General features: G+C 45.1%; 1 long non-coding RNA gene across 2 annotated transcripts in view; it reads left to right on the top strand.

Moving 5' to 3' along the window:
- The window catches only part of LOC138250011 (uncharacterized), a 30553-nt gene extending 19387 nt beyond the window's left edge, over positions 1-11166 (top strand). The window contains exons 2-4 of one of the 2 annotated variants that reach the window (XR_011194879.1): positions 7508-8603; positions 9898-9997; positions 10090-11166. This is a non-coding gene — a long non-coding RNA (uncharacterized lncRNA). The remainder of the gene's footprint in view (positions 1-7507; positions 8604-9897; positions 9998-10089) is intronic. The other variant, XR_011194880.1, reaches the window with a different exon arrangement.
- Positions 11167-17685: the final 6519 nt, after the last annotated feature.

Raw genomic sequence — 17685 nt, 5'->3', positions numbered from 1 at the left:
AAGGGCCCTACCTGGTGTTGAAAACAAGATGAAGAGCAGTGCGAGATTAGCTTGACCTCATAGGATGACAAACCCACTACCACCTCCACAGTTGCAACCCCAATCCTAAAGGAATGTGAAGAGTATCCCTCAGGGTCCGTACCAATGCTAGTGAGCGCAGTGCAAAAAACCCATCAAAAACTGGTACAGTGACAAGCATTACCCATTGGCATGAATGAAAAGCGCAGATGATTGCACCCTGACTGCAAGATATGCCTTCACACGCAATACTGGGCACAAGTGTCATCCATGCACCACCCTGAGCTCTACTATGGCTCCTTTGCCGACCTAGTCAGTTTTGGACCTCCTTGACCTAAGGGTCAGCTTGTCTGGGTGTAACCGCACGTCCACCCATTGAAGACCCCCTATGAAATTGGTTTTAGAAGACCCCACTAGCTTGCCGACTAGCCCCGTAAAAGGCAACAGGGAATGCCGTTCTAAACAGTGCAACCTCGTAGAACCCGGAGGCCAAAAGAAAGTCCTCACCCCAACACCTGCCACACGCAGACAAACAAGACTTATTTTGTTGGAAGGAATTTATTTTAAAATAAAGGAATTTAAAAACACACACAGTTAATATTTCACTTAAAAAGCAATACAATACATCAATAACTTCATAACATTTCAATAAGAATTTCTCAGTCACTTAAGTCATAACTCAGTGTGACAGGATCCCTTCCTGTCCTGAACCTCCTTTGGACCACACAGGTGAACCGTACCTCACCTGTGTCCCATGGGGGGGGGCGGTTCCCCACACTTCACCGTCCCTTGTCCTCATGCTATGGATTCCGCCACCTCCCCAAACACCAATCCGCCATAGGGGTGTAACTGGGCAGCCAGGAGTGGGAGCCCCATGCCCACCCCAGCGATCTTGGCTCCCTACCCCCCAAGCTGGTGTGTACATCCGCAGGTTTGTTCAGGACTTCAGGATCCTACCTCTGGTGTTATCCAGGGGACCCTGCCTTGGGGAACCCTCTGTTGGTTATGGTGACTTTAGTATCTCCTCTCCAAACCTAAAACCAGGGGATGGGAGGGTGGGATTACGGCGTTGCAGGGGCACCGACCGCCGACGTTGCATCAGAAAAGGCAGAGCCCTTCCTGGGGGGGGCACTTAAATAGCCCCCCATCTGATGCGTGCAGGCGGGCAGACCCGGAAGTGAGGCGACCCGCACGACTCCCACACAAGCACTTTTGCCCTCACACCTCGTGAGGTGAAAGGGCAGAAGTGGCCAAGGCCTGCCCGATGCACGACTAGTGCGCGGGGTTCAGGCCACGACGGCCCTGTGATCTAAGGGGCTGTCCCCCCACCCCCCTTTTGGAGGGCACTCTACCATTTGCAGAGGTGTAGACCTTATTGAGGGTAGCTAGTATGGCACCCAGTACCTGCGTGTCAGGAGGCCTCCTCTTAACCTCGACCATGCCCTCCAGCCTAGCCAATCCAGCTAAAGCCTTCCTTACCACAAAGCAGTTACCGACCTCCTGGCAGCCCCTCAGTTTGGTAAATAAATTGATGTTCACCAAATGTGTCCTTGCATTAGAGACTGGCCTGCCCTGTGACCTTAAAGATGCTAAGAATAAGCAAATTGAGGTAGGCAAAAATGGCTCCGCAACACCCAGCCCTTGCAAGAAGGCTCTGTAAGTCCTGAAGCATTTCTGATATGCCCCTGGTTATGCATGGTTAAAGATGCTGCCACTAAATCTGATAATGCGGTGCTCCAATCCTCCACAGAGACGTTGCGTGCCTGGCCTTAAAGACAACATTTAGCTTTAAACAAAGCAAGACAAAATGTTTCAATAACTTCAGGACCTGTTTGCAAGATGCTCCCTGCCTGTTGATCGCCTCAACCACTGCCATATTTTCAGATCAGAATATTACTGATTTCTTCTGAAAGGAATATGACCAAATGGTGACTGCCAATGCAATAGGAAACAACTCCAGAAATGCCACATTCCTTGTTAGGCGCGCCTCATGCCATTGAGCCAGCCAGTCTGCCCTGTACCACCACTGTCCCAAAATAGCCCCAAAATCAACACTGCCAGCTACATCAGTAAACAGGCCCAAGGACTCACTAGAAATGGGTGGCAACAGCCAGACCAGACCTCCGTTGAATTGCTGGAGAAATTCCAGCCAAATCATTAAGTCCTCTTTCACCTCAGCGTGCAGTATGGCATGATGGTATTTGTGTGTAGGACCAACCATCACCCTGGCAATTGTCCTAGAGAAGGGCTCCCCATGGAGATTATGCGTAGTGCAAAATTAAGTTGTCCCACTAAACCTGGAATAGATGCAAGGTTATCTTCTTCCTGGAAAGGGTGATATCAATAGCCTGAGTGAAGGCCTGGACCTTGTCCTTGGGTAATCTGCACTCGCCAGCCTCAGTATCAATTTCAGTGCTCAGAAAAGACAGACAAGTCTGGGAGTCGGGTAGACCCATAAGCAGAAAGACATAGGTGTAATGAATGTCATGGTGGCCATACCTGTGAGTAAATAACCATTGCAAGATAGAGCTGAACTTTTCAAAATAATTACAAGAAATTGCGCAGCCCATGAACAGACACTTTTCATAGAAATATTGCCCACCATATTGAAAACCCAGTAGATGGAAATCATCCAGGTAAAACAGTAACAACCTGAAAGCAGACTCAATATCCTTCGTCGCCAAGAGCGCCCCAGGGCACAGTTTGCGTAATCTAGCTAAAGCCATGCCAACTGAGGCATGTCACAGAACAGAGCTCTGGGTCTATTGCATCATTGACAGATAAGCCTTTTGGTGCCGAAAGATTATGGATCAGCTTTAACTGTTCCGGACCTTTTTTGGCATCACACCCAAGGGGGAACACACAAAGTTAAACCAAGGTGGTTTGATAAAGGGACCAGCAATAATACTCAGAGAGCTTTCTTTCTCCAATTTCTGAATGACTACCCCAGATGCGCTTGCACTGACAACAAATTGTTGCAGTGCGGGACAGGGAACACTCCGGAGGCCGAGATGAGGAAATCAACAGAAAAAACATGATATACCAACAGAGCTGCCTTCCTATTAGGGTAAAGAGTAGGCCAGGGGATAAATTTATCTAACCAGAATGGGGTGGGTAATGATCTACTAGCTGGCGAGTTTTAAATGGGTCCTTTCCCCTCTTTTTTAACACATTTAAACTCTGGATGAGAGGGGTGCCCACCGAATGAGCAGAATGTTTACATTTACACGATCCTGCTGGCCGAGTACACAGTTTTCTATTGAAGGCCCAGCATGACCCTTTGTTTCCCTACCACTCCATTGCAGACAAAAAGGTTGTTTAAGAGGTGTCTTTTTATTCACACTCTCCAGCCAAACGTTGACTTCTGTCTGGTCCCACCCAATGTCCAGATCTTCCTCCTTCACCCACCTAAAATATCTATTGTAGTCCAACCAAGCTTACTTGCCATTTGTCTGGTGAGCCTTCAGAATCTTAGTCACATAAAAAATCATGGGTGCAGGCAACTCAGGTTTCCTTTCCAACATTACCGTTATGAAAACATTAAAGCCAAACAACCAATTAGTAATGGACTCTTCCATTCTAGGCTTCTCGTTAGAGGAGGCACCCTTACCATCTTTTCTTTCACCTCGACGTCCCGTCTTCTCGCTTAATCATCGAGAAAATCTTCTCTTTGACTGCAATAGGCACAACAAAGCCAACTTCCATGGCTTGGCTAGCAAAGTGTCTTGCCTACCCAACTATTTTTATTTTTGGAACCAACATCTTTCACCGCACCCTCAGGTACTTTAACTGATGCCGCAGTGCCAACACTCCCAGATGGACCATCTGCACCCTCTGTTCGGGTTCTAAGAACAGGCCCAGTTCCACTGCACACCTTGACAAGGGCCTCAAACTGTTTCTGTAACTCGGAGATGGTGGACAACACAGGAGGAGATGGGGCCCATGAGGCTGTCAAAGCACTGGTTCCCTGACTCTCTGTTGCTGGGTTCACCAGCTGAGACAATAATGCTACATTTGAGGACAGTACTCCTGAGGACGAACTTGTCCACACCCTAAACTCACCCCGTCTTTGACTATTCTACCCGAGGCAGTGACCCCACAAGTTGGTTCTCACTCTTCTTTGGGGCAGCAGGACCTGACCCTTCCTGGAAACGCGAATTGTGCTGTGCCCACAGAAAAACTAAAGTAATTTCTTATGCGCATTGACCCCAAAGTAGCAGAACTTGCTCCTACTGAGCCAGGATCTCTAGCTAATGGGCTACTTTTTGGGGACAGGTTCGTTAAGGAACTGGGTAAATATGTATCTACCTTTGCAGCTCTAGACAAGGTCCAGACTTCGATTAAACAAATGTTCAGTGGAGGCCTTTTTACCTGGGTCGGAGGCTATCGGGGTCGAGCGTCAGGCCGAGGCTTTCAGCCGACCTCCCCCAACTACACCCCTAGAGGCCGAGGCTACGATCAGTCCTCCTCAGGATTCTATCCATCTGGGGCCAGAAGAGGCTGAGGTTGGGGTTATAGAGGAAAATGTGCTGAATGCAGTACAGACCCTTCCGCATCAGATGGGAATTATTACCTTTACAGAAGTAACCCTTGGGGGGAGGTTGGAGAGTAATATCCAATCTTGGGATCACATTACACAAGACCCTAGGGTTCTGCAAACGGTACATGGTTACAGACTGGAATTTTATTCCACCCCGTTTCAAAGTCTCCCTCTTCTGCAGCTCTTTTTTTCCCAAAAAGAGAGTGCTTTTATAGAGGCAGAGGTCGAAGAACTTCTTTGCAAACAAGCCATAGTCCGCTCAGAACCACATCCAAACGGTTTTGTCAGCACTATTTTCCTGGTGCAAAAGAAAGGAGTAGGTTTTTGCCTAGTATTAAATTTGAAAGATTTCAATTCTTGGATAGTGTATCGCCATTTCAAGATGGAAGGTATTTATTTATTACAAGATCTGCTACAAGAAGGAGATTGGTTAGTGAGTCTCGAACTCAAGGACGCAAATCTAACCGTACCAATTTTCTGTTCCCACCAACGTTTTCTTCAATTTCTTTGGAGACACCAATGGTACGAATTCAGGGTTCTCTGCTTTGGTCTGTCTTTGGCCCCTTGGCGTTTCACCAAGCTGCTACGTCCTGTAGCACAATTTCTTCGAGAAAGAGGCGTTTGCCTCATCATTTACCTTGATGACATGCCAATTATGGCCCAAACCAAGGACTTAGCCTTACTTCACCTGGCCTGGGCGATTCAAATCCTCCAGTATCTGAGTTTCTTTATCAACAGTGAAAAGTCAGTGACATCCCCCTCGCAGTGTATAAAATTCTTAGGTTTTCAGGTGGATTCTGTTCAGGCCTAGCTAAAGTTACCATTGTCAAAATGGATCTTGATCAGGAAAGAGTTACGGAAAGCCCTTGCCTCTCCGACTATATCTTTACGGATTTTGGCCCGACTGGTGGGGCTTCTTGCTTAATCAATTTAGGTGATCTTTCCGGGCCCGTTACATTATCGAGCTCTTCAGTGCCTAAAGATCCTGCATCTCCACAAAGGTTTAGCATATTCGGAGCAGATTCCGTTATCTGAAGAAGCCAGGATGGAGATTGCATGGTAGCTGGATCATATGGAAGCATGGAATGGCAGGGCCATTTTTGGGTCCTCGCCAGAGATTGTGATAGAATCCGATGCCAGCCAGTGGGGTTGGAGAGCTCGTTGTGACTCGGCGGAGACAGGAGGATGGTGGTCCTCGGAGGAATTGAGCCTTTACATCAATTGTTTGGAGTTGCTAGCGGGGGCCTTTGCGATTCGCTCGCTGTCTCCAATCAAAGCCAGTTGTTGCATTCTGTTGCGGATGGACAACATTCTCAGCAGTGAGTTATATAAATCGACTGGGCGGGACCAGATCTCGCATGCTGGCGGAGATTGACAAAGAATTTTGGCATTATTGCCTGCAGAACCAAATTCATGTGATTGCAGCATACATTCTGGGTCGCTCCAATGTAGTGGCGGATTGGAATTCTCGTTTTCTGAGGGACGGCATCAATTGGAAACTTCACCAATCGATTTTTCAGAACCTTACGGAGAGATGGGGTCCCTGTTCGATAGATCTCTTTGCATCACACCTCAATTCCCAACCTCCACGGTTTTTCAGCTGGAGGCCAGATCCTTTAGCGATGGACTCGGATGCGTTTCTTCAGGACTGGTCCCAGGGTCTTGTTTATGCTTTTCCCCCATTCTCAATGATTCAGAGAGTTCTTGTGCAAGTCGAAAGACAGCTGGCCGAGGTCATTTTAGTGACACCTCTCTGGAAAACACAGGCTTGGTTTCCAGTTGCGATGTCCCTCTCATGTGCACCACCAGTTCTAATTCCATTATTCCCGTCATTGCTCCTGGACCCCTTGGGTCTTCCTCATCCTCTAGTAATACAGGGCCAGTTAACTCTCATGGCATGGAGCCTTTCCAGAGATGTTGGCAAATGCCGGGAGTTTCAGGTGAAGCTATGTTTTCCTTTCCCAGTCTTGAGCTCCCTCCACCCATACACGTTATGAAGCCTCCTGGAAGAGATGGGTGGGTTGGTGCAGTGAACAGAGCATTGATCCCTTGGGGGCCCAGATTTCCATGATTGCAAACTTTCTCTCAGAATTGGCAACTCAAGGCCTCGCCTACAGAACTATTAATAATTTCAAATCAGCAATCTCAGCAGGTCATCCACACGTGGATGGTAGACCGGTTAGGCAACACCCTTTGATTTCCAAGATCCTTCGGGGTATTCGGATGGTCAAGCCTCCTCAATCACGATATTCAGTTCAGTGGGATGTAAATGTTGTTCTACTCTTGGCCGTGTAATGACGATTTATCGCATAAGCAATTATTGGCCAAACTTACGGACCTTTTATGCATCATCTCATGTAGATGTGTCTTGGATGTGCGAGCATTGGATTTGACAGGTAGAGTCTTTACTCCTTCTGGAGTTTCATTTACGATTTCTAGGTGTATAAAAACTGCAATTAGATGTATTTCCTATCGTGCTTTTCCCCATAATCAGAAGTTGTGTGTTTTACAATGTTTGAAAGCTTATGAGAGTTGTACGTGAGAGTGTTGTAGGGATGTAGGAGGTCAACTGTTGATTTCTCTGCAGAAACCATATGGTCCAGTGTCCGGAGCTACTTTAGCTAAATGGGTTAAGTGGCTTTTGGGTGAAGCTGGTATAGACACTTCTGTTTTTGGTGCTCACTCAGTTCAGGGGGCTATGGCCTCTAAATCTCTTGGAGCATAGAATAAAACAATTTGTAGCTATCATGTCAAGAATTGTCGATTCTATTAAGGACACGGAGGCAAGGATAATCCTACCCTCATTGTGAGATCTGTGATTGTATTGTGTGTTATGTTTAAAGATTTATATTTGTTGTAATGAGATATGTACATAACTATCACGCTTTACCCCCCCCATGATTTATCCATTTACAAATAGTATTATTGGTGCATTCCTTTTATCCTTAGGTTCCGCTAATAAAGGTGATTGAGACTCCAGACAGATGACAGTTCATGACCTCACCGCCGTTGGTTTAGTTGGAAAGCACGTTTCACTGCAGGTTGCTGGATGTTGTGAAGAAGTTCTCGTTTGGGGCAAAGAAAGAGGAACGACTTTTGTTATGGTGACTCTTATACTGAAAGTAAGCCTGGGATTGATCAGGCCCGACTACAGGTGTTCTTGGGATATGTAGTTTTGATTTTCTGTAAGTTTAATTGTCTGCTGTTATAATTGACAGTAAAGAAAGAGAAGCATTATCCAAAGCCTCCTGTCCTGACATAGAATCCTATTGCCTCTGGCTAAGGAAGGGGAGCAAACAAAGGCAGCCCACACTAAACCAATAACGTCAGTCTGGCTCTGCCGGTACCAGACCACGTGACCCTCAGGGCAGCTAAATGAGCTAACACAGTTGTAGAGTCAACTAGCAGCCCACACCTCTACTGCAATGGGTTAACTCCCCATAACCCGGTACTAAAAATGGGACCGCACCCTGCTGTCTTAATGATTGTTTTTGTCAGAGAAGAGAGCACGCTCCCATCGTTGGCCTGCAGGCTCGAGTTCTCTCTATCTCACAACCGGAGGGGAGGGAGCTTAATTAGCCAGAAAAATATAGAGAAGATGAAGAAGGAGTGGAGGCAGAGATACATTGCACTGCGTTCTCAGCGGCACTTGCCCAAGCCACCAGTAAGATGCACAGCTGAGAGAGTGGCACTGCCCACATCTTGCCGCACAACAAGGATCAATAAGATTCCCACGCTTAGCAGATAGCTTCTCAAGGCGCCAATGAAGAAGACGTCAATGTTGCCTGTTGATGCAGTGTCCCCTCTCGACCATTGCAAAACCTCATAAAGGAGGCTTCAATGCTACAGGTGGGCTGAATAGCCCAGACTATCACGACAGTGGGAGTGGACATGACGTCATCATTGACACACCACTCTACTGGGCGTTTGCCCACGTTGTGATGCAGGAAGGTTTTGGCGCTCGCCCCCTTTACCCAGCCAGAAAGTTTTGAAAACAAAGAGAGAGTCGACCCTCGGGGAACCCTGGCCCTTATTTTACACCCAGGTAAGTCCATAGTGCCAGTGTTGCCTGATGTGGTAGTAGGATGCATTTGAAGTCAGCACACAACATTTTCAATCGTTATCAGCTCCCATCTCTTTTCAATGCTGCTGAAAATTGCTTTTGAAATGGACAGCATACCATTTTGTGTTCCTGGACTCTGTTTCATCAGCGGTTCTTTGATAAACATTTCCTAGGAAGAAAATCAAACTTTATGGTATTTAATTTGCAGCACAGGTGTAACAGTTTTATTTAAACACAGGTGGGGTGTAATTTGGCTTTTAGTATACAACATTTCTACTGTGAACCCTTGTATATTCCTTCTTTCTCTTCATTTGTCTTTCCATTTTTCTTTCTTCCCCCTTTCCGTTTTCCTTCTTTCTTCCATTTCTTCTTTCCTTCTTTCTCCTTTGTCTTCTTTTTACCTTTTTCATTCGTTTTGTCTTCTGTTCTTCCTGCTCTTCTTTTTATTTCTTTTGCATACAACCGTTTCTAATGTGAACCCTTGTATAGTCCTTCTTTCTCTTCATTTGTCTTTCTATTTTTCTTTCCTTCTTTCTTTCCCCTCTCCTTTTTCCTTCTTTCTTTCCTTTTTTCTTTCCTTCTTCATTTTTTGTCTTCTTTTTTACCTTTTTTCATTCATTTTGCATTTTGTTCTTTCTTTCTTTTTGTTTGCATTCCTTTCACTTTTCTTCTTTTTCTTTCTTTTTGTCTTCTTACCTTCTCCCATCTTTATTTATTTCTTTCCTTCTTTCTTTCTTGCCTTTTTCCCTTTATTGTTCCTTCATTCTTCATTTTGCTTTATTTACTTTGTTCTTTTTGCATTCTTTCTTTCTTTCCTTCTTTCTTTAGCTACTCTTTCATTCTTTCTTTCCTTCATTCTTCTGTTCTCTCTCACCTTTGTTCTTTTTTCTTTCCTTGCTTCTTTTTTCCTTTGTTTCTTCTTCCTTCCCTTTTGACTTCCTTCCTTCCATTTTTCCTTCCTTCCTTTTTGCTTTCTTTCATTTTTAAATTTCCTTCCCTTTTTGAGCTTCTTCCACCCTTTTTTGTCTGCCTTCCTCCCTTTTTAGTCTGCCATTCTTCCTTTTTCTTCCTTCCTTCCCTTCTTTCTTGCCTTCCTTCTCAAAGGCAAGGCTAGGAGCCAATACCAGACCAATGGCTTTTTTTAAGTCTACCATAGCCAGGACCTTTTGATTTTACTTAAAGTATGTATAAAAGGTTACTTATAGGAATTTTCAGCTAGACTTCATCCATTAGTCTGTGATTGTTTCATTCATATTTTTCTTCTATCCCATTCCAGCGTGCATCAAGGGGCACTGTTAGTCCACTTCAGCCATTGACTGCCTTCACTATGAGGTTCAGCATGCTGTCCTTTCACAAGGAGCACATCCACACACGAGGTAGCTCCCTTTAGTGCCGGGTGTACCATAGTAATGTCTTCTTGTTTGAGATCAGAAAAACACTTTTGCCTTATCCATTGTTTTTCTTTTAGATTTAAAGAGGGCCAGGCAGCTTCCTGAACAATCAAGGTTTGCAACAATCATGACAAAACAAAAAAGGAATTGCCAAAAGGCTGGCAGCCAGAGCCTTTGGTTTTGCCAATGCTTGTTTTCTTTCTTCCCATTGTATGCAAACGTTGGTAAGATTTGCCAGTGAATGACTACTACCCACATGCTCTTAAATAACATGAAAATGTTTCAAATCTTCTGATTTAGTGGATTGATGGTTCTTCATTATTTTGCCAGGATGAATGCTATTTCTGAATTATATACCATACTGAACACTAACATTTCCTAATCAGCCGGACATGAATTCAATAAACCAAAAAAAGGCACAGTCTGACAGTAAGACCTCCATGACTTTAAAATTTCGAGAACTTTCATTCAGAGGTTTCAGAGGTATGTGCTGTGAAAAGCTCCTGTGGAGAAACTCATGTTATTTGGAAAAAGTGACAAGATTTGGAATGATTCCTCCTTTAAACTTTGAACTATTTGGCAAATCTGCACCAAATGAGGTATTCATAGGCTTTTATGTTGCACGTTGTTGCTCACAAAACATGATGCTAATTGGTGAAGTGGGCCAAAATGTTTAAAGGACTAAAATAGGAATTGCTATGTACTGAGCTATTAACCCTAAATTCAGAGATGTGACAGTACCATGCATGTTACAAAGATGCAGCCAGGAAATATGAAAAATATTTCACTGGATAATGTGAAAAATTGTTTCATCATCATAACGACAGCTGTAACACTGCACAGTTTTACCTCTGTTTATTGTTCAATCAACAATCTATTCATGAAAGTTCAAGAAAACCTCAATATTTTACTTCTCAGCAGTGCTACTGTTAGAGGGAACTGGCAGAAAACAGCTTTAACTATATCTCCCTTTTACACACAGGTTTGTATTTCTAACCAAAGGCTGTTTTTTAGAAAGTTCTACGCTATTAACTACATGGTTAAGTCTTTCTCTAGCCTTTTGTTACAGTCGAGCATATAGTTTAGTCCCATACTTCTGTTACATTTTAAAATAAACATTTCGCTGTTTCAAAAAAATCTTTTTCAATCTAACTGATCCAAATTAAACATATATAATAAAAATAGATAATGTGTTTCGTGTAATGTGGTTCTATATTACCATCTCTGGTTTAACAATGCCAACCTAGGCCTCAACTAAATTTAAATAGTGCAGGCAAAATGTGTGTACTTTCTGGAATTTTGTGGTATGCGAAGCTCCAGAAATGACTCGAAATGCATCAAAAATTGATGCAAGGATACATTTCAAGCTGAAATAAAGAGCTAAATGATGGATTTGCAGTTCATGTAAGTACGCATACATTCATGTAATATTCAGAAAATTCACATAATTGCTCAAAAGCAAATTACGCAAATTTTGCATACCCCTAAGTAGAACCCTTCGATGGATAGCAATACAGGAACACATTACATCTATCTATCTATCTATCTATCTATCTATCTATCTATCTATCTATCTATCTATCTATCTATCTATCTAAAGTTATGGTGATAATAGATTATACAAAACCTAAAAAACACAGAAATTCACCAGTTATGGTTAGATAGACTAACCATAACTTGCACCACTACGATCCACTCTTTATGACATTGCATATGACATCACTCATGGCTTGGTAAATTACATCATTAATAACTGTACTTTAACTGTGATTTTGAAGTGTATTTCTAAGGTCCATATTTATACTCTGTTTGCGCCGGATCCGCGTCATTTTTTTTTACACAAATTTGGCGCAAACTTAACTCCATATTTATACTTTGGCTCTAGACCCGTCCAGCGCCAAAGTTATGGAGTTTGAATCATTTTTTGTACGTGAAAACCTACCTTGTGCTAATGACCTGCAAGGTAGGTGTTTCCTTTGCAAAAAATGACTCCAAGGCACATGCGCCTTATTTATCCTCCCGCGTGATTTTGACACACAGGAAGAGGTGGGCCTTAAAAAATGGCGCCCAGACAGATATGCGCCGTTTTTTTACGCCTGGGTCAGGGCAGGCGTTAAGGGACCTGTGGGCTCATTTCCATGGTCTCCGACCATGGAAGCAGTCCACAGGTGCCCTTCCCTGCCACCCTCACCCACCCCTGGAGGACACCCACGGATGAGGGGACCCATCTACGGTAAGTAGAGGTAAGTATTTTTTTTTTTTAGGTGGCAACTAGGGGGGCCACAATTAGGCCCCTATATGTCACCAAAAAAATAAATAAATCCATCATCGCCTTGTGAAGCTTTTATGAGGGGTTCCTTAGTTTCGGTAAGAACCTTCTTGCTGCAGGTTCCCAAGGGTGCGGTTTCTATTACAGATTGACTGTTTACAGGAGGGGGAATTATGTGTCCAGTGCAGCTTTCTTGTGTCCCCACTGCGAGAAAAGGTGTAATTATAGACTAACCTTTGTCTTTTCCCCCAACATCCAAAAGGGGAGTGATGCTGTCGTCAGTCTTGGCATCTCTCCCAAGGCCAGTAGTATTTTTCCCAATTGGTTTGGCCGTTATCGAGGTCGGGCGCCTACTTGCTCCAGCTGAATCCCCTTGATCCTTCCCTGTGCGTATTATTTTGGCTCCATCAGTCTTATCGCCAGAGTTCCGGGCAGTTTTTGGTGCCATGTTTATTTTCAAGGTGTTAGGAAGCGTTCTCACCAATCCAGCTAGTCCTTTTGCTACCGTTATCACATTCTGTATCACCCTTTTAAAGACACACCTCGCAGTCTGACGAGGAGTGCAAGGGTGGCCAGCTATACCAAGCTGGGTAACAAGTAGCATTGGAGCCCCCCCCTGCAGCTACCAAACGTTCATTTAGACTGCAGACATTGGCCTTGAAAAAAAGCATATTCCAACTTGAGACCTGAGACTTCGCCTGTGATTGGTTAGAATATCTAATAACAGATGACCGTATAGCATGAGAGGAATACAGCTTCAGGCAGTGCTCAGTAATAATTCACTTAATAAGCGCTTTAGTGTTTCTAACGTTTTAGTTTTTAGTATTTGTGGTATGCTTAGTCTTCTCTTAGAAAAAAATCTCAGTTCAGGTGTGTACTACCATAGCCAGTCCCTGAATAATGTCCATTAAAGCACCTAGTGCCTTGCCTAGGGCCCAGCAAGTCCGGCCACCTTCCTTCCCTCCTCCTCTTACTTGTTTCTTAGGTGCTGGAAAAACAGGGAGGCCATCCAACTTTATAGCGCTCTACCTTTGAATCCAATATCCAGTGATAAGGACGCGCTTGGTGAGCCCAACGTTGTAGCGGCAGCGGCAATCAGAGCACACCGCTCCAGAAGTCCTCCTGGATCCTGTGTGCACGGATCGGCTGCAATTGCCCGAGACGCCATAAATCTGTCTTGGATCAAAAAAAGAAAAAAAAGCTGGCGGGCTGATGGAAGGAGAGCAGTTTCTCTTTGGCCGCTCCACGTCCCGCGCACTGCATACTGACGGCATCCAGAGTCCGGGGTGGGCGGGGCCAACAGGCCTTCAGCTACACGGCTACACGGCAACCATCTTGCTCATGACCCATCATTTACTTCTATTGAGGTGTCCTGATGCTGAGGGATGCAGGTTCAAAAATGATTAATAAATGCTCAAGATGCTGTGCGGTCAATGGGGGTGAATTTTGGTCGAGTCCTGTGTCCACAAGTGAGTGGGGGCGACTCCACCCATGGATCTTGGTGTCCCACGAAATCCTCTATACAGGGTCAAAGGGTTGCTTATTCAGACCGTTTGTTCTTGCAACACAGCGGTCACGGTGCAAATCTTTGGTGTGGGCTAGTGTCCTTTGTGTGGATGAATCCGGTCACAACCAACACCCACAAGTCCAGCAGTCTCGGGTGCAATGTCTGACTAATTCCAAATTGTCTGTCGCAGTGCCTGGCACCCAGCAGTAGCAAAACAGCTGTGGTGGCGACCAGCAATACAGTTTGGGCTCTTCAAGCTTTAATGCCCCCAGTGCCATTCTGTGGGCTGACAAACTGACCCTCAGAGTCTCTGTTACGGATTGGGGCTGGGAATTACCTTTTACCCAAGCCAGGCAGGTAGAATAGGGTCTCAAAGTTCAGCAGGTGCAGTCGCTCCTACGTTGCAGCCTTTTCTTGTGCGCTTCCAACGGGTGCAAAGTTGTCTTCTTCTCACCCTTGTTCTAAATATCGCGAGTACTGAAGTCTCGGGTGCCACAGGATGGTCCATTATATACCAGTAAAGTGCCCAGAGGGGAGAATGTGGACAATAGCAAATGAGCTTGTAGGTCCCCTCCAATCTGGTGACAGAATTCTGGTGATGTGTGGCATCTGGCTATCCAAGAGTGCAACTTGCATGCCACAAACAACTTGGCTGAAGTTTTCCTTAAGTGTAAGGACCTTGGTAACATCACTCCTGGGGTGTGGCTACCATGGGCCGAACGCAAACCGGTTTTCCCTTCCTTGGTCCTGGCGCTACCTTGCCAAGAGGAAACAAAAGGCTTCCTGTGTGGGAGTGTTGTTGCAGTGGCCCTTCAAAGACGGCATCACCTTTGATGCTTGCCTTTTGGGATAACACGCTTTGCAACCCATCCTGTGGGAGGGAGTCACACCTACAGCGTGACAACAACCTTTGTTCCTGGCCTGGGAATTGTTCACACATCACCCAAGGAGGGCAGAAACCTGCCTCAGTCCCAGTGCCTCTGTGAAATCAGTGCTGGGTCAAAGAATGGCAACTTCCGCAAAAGTTGCCAGCATTAAATTTGACATATATGTCATAGGCCTGCTTTAGAGGTGACATATCTCTCTCTCTCTCTCTCTCTCTATATATATATATATATATATATATATATATACATATATATATATATATGGGACTATATATAGCTAAGGGACTAGTGCACTTTGACAATAGTGGTAATGGCAAAGTTGTGTGTGTAGTGCATGCGCAGCCTCTTCAGTCTGCAATGGCAACTGAATGTCCTGTTTTCACTTTGTCACACACAGAGTTGTACAACCAGTGCTGCAGCACTTGTGTGGACAGCAAGCCTTACCTGCTCTGGGTACTTGGGGACCATATACTAGAAATGTATAAGCAAGTCAGCGCAGGCCAGTTGGGGGTCACCCAATTAAACATACCATTTTGAAAAGGAAGAAACACTGTCACTTATGTCTGAACAACTGGACAACATGCTTCCATGCACTCTCAAAGTAGAAAACCAGTAGATAATAGTAACAAATGGGGCAAAAAGTTGGGGGGAAACCTGCAAAAAGTCTGCTTTCTCACCCCGCCAGCCAATACTTCAGGGAGACCTGAACCACCTACTGGTGAGTCTTCATGGGCATTAAGAGAGGAGGGATGCAGAAAACTGGCTGTCATTATTGCAGGGCTTACTTTGCCTTACATCCTTTTTATGGGGTCATTCCCACTGGGGAATTAACCAACCTCAATTCTGATAGGACCCATCCTGAACAGGACCTCAACTGACTGTGTTTTCCTCACCCTTTCCCTTTTCTTCGGAGTCAGAGGTACCTAACTCTGCCAACTCCATTTTAGCCAGAGCAACATGTAGCTTACCCAGAAAATTTGTCCATAATTGGAGTAACCCCACCATGATCAAAAGGGTCCAGAGGCCTATTTTGCTACTTGACATGGTTTTAGACCACTATGCCAATGACACTGCACCCACAAAGGCTAACACCCAGCAGGGGCTGCTGACAGCTGTCAATACCCAGAACCACACCTTTAGCTCTCCAGTAACATGTGGATGTGGTATGCAATAAGTTACTTTGGGTTCAAGGGGTGCTTTTTGTGAGTGGGGGGGCTACTCTATCTTGTAGCAGGTGCCCTTCTTCCACTCTCCGTTCTGTCAGTTGAGGTGTCACAACTTCCTTCTAAACATCATCCTGACTAGTCATGACTTTTTGTGACACATTTAAGGTCTTACCAGTGCCAAATCTAGACTTCTTCCTTACTAGAGTAGAAGCTTCTCTTGGCCCCCTGGAACGTTTTCTGAAAATTGGCACCCTTTCCTACACTTCTTTTTCTTGCCTATTTTTCTGGGGCCCACCTTTACTACCTGTAGTTTCAGCACCTCCAGAATCCTTAAGGGAGGGTTTTGCATTGGGAAGTTACCTCTGTGGGTCTCGGACCAGCCTTTAGGAGCTCATTTCCAAGGAGACAATTGGGAGGTTGGTGGGTCTGGACTGACTACCATCCTCTGCCAACTGAGGGAACCATCTACTTCTAGAGTCACAAAAACCACAGACCTAACAGTAACTTCACTTGGGACAGCCATACTCCCCTGGTCTCTCCTAGCAATTACTGGTCTGGGAATACCAACCTGTCATGCACAATGGTGTGATTGGCACAAGTGCTCCTCAGGGCAGTGACTAGGATTTCATTCACCTGGATGTGTTGAAAGTGTTTACTCCAAATCACCTTTTGGGCCCTTTTCACATTTAAAAGCTACAAGGATGTCCTCATATGAGGAGCCATTTCCAAAGGCTACATTGACAACCCCAGTGCCTACCTTTTTCTTAGGACAAGCTAAGTTCCTCTGTAGTGCCCAATCGGCTGACAATGAAAGCAGGGCCTACCTTCTATGTACTTTTTAAGGTTAGGGACCACTAGTCTGCTTACCATCAGAGTTAGGGTTGGGATGCATGATCCTAATTTTTAGGGTGTTGGGCTTTTGGGGAACTACGTTTGTGGTGCTTACCACCTCCCTCCTTTTCCCTTTGTGGGCCTAACCTCCTCCTTCTTGGGATTTCTTCCAAGGTGCTTTTGGGGGATTCTAGTTCTAACCCACTCATCATCCTTTTTGCCCAACTCTCTAGGGCTAGAAAGCTGGGAATCTACTAGATACTGGTGTAACGTCTCTGAGGAACAATTTGTCAAAATGTGTTCTTTCACTCTTAAATTGTACAAGCCTTCATAGGTATTAACCTGTTTACCGTTTAGCCAGCCCTCCGGTGACTTAACAGACACATCGAAAAACTCTGCCCATGTTTGTGTAGCCCTCTTTGCAGTGTTCCTCAACTTCAATCTGTACAGGTGTGAGGCCAAGTAACTCCATGAGTGCCTGCCTCATGTGGGTGTAGGATTCTGCTACCTCATCCTCGAGTGTGAGCAATCCATCCCTCCCTAACATAGGCAACCACTCGCACAAAAAGACTCCCCAATGTTGTGCACCCACCATTCTCATTCTTACCTTGGAGATTCAAACCCATCTTGACTATTCTCTGGTCAAGAGCCAATCTTCTCTCCTAGATCTCCAGACTTCTCTTGTGAAGCTCCAGAAGCTTGAGCTGGGTATTTAAGACCTTAGGCCTTTCCACGGAAGTGATACTCCTCTCATTACCAGACCCAGACCTATGTCTTGATCTTGCTCTGGGGTCCACACTATTGTCGCCCCCTTCAGTCTCAAAGGGACTGCTTTCAAAATCCTCTTCAACACCACTCTCTGAGGAGACTTCCTCTTCCAACTGAGCTTGGGCCTGGGGCTCCCTTGCCTCCTCCCAGCCTTTAAGAGCCTTTACCAACTCTTCTTTCTTGGTAGACAGGTCCAGCCCCTTTCCTCTCCTTCTGCACATCCTTCTTAAATCATTGGTTTTAGG

This window comes from Pleurodeles waltl, chromosome 8, assembly GCF_031143425.1.
Source record: "Pleurodeles waltl isolate 20211129_DDA chromosome 8, aPleWal1.hap1.20221129, whole genome shotgun sequence".
Lineage (NCBI taxonomy): Eukaryota > Metazoa > Chordata > Amphibia > Caudata > Salamandridae > Pleurodeles > Pleurodeles waltl.
This window is presented reverse-complemented; position numbering and strand designations above follow the sequence as displayed.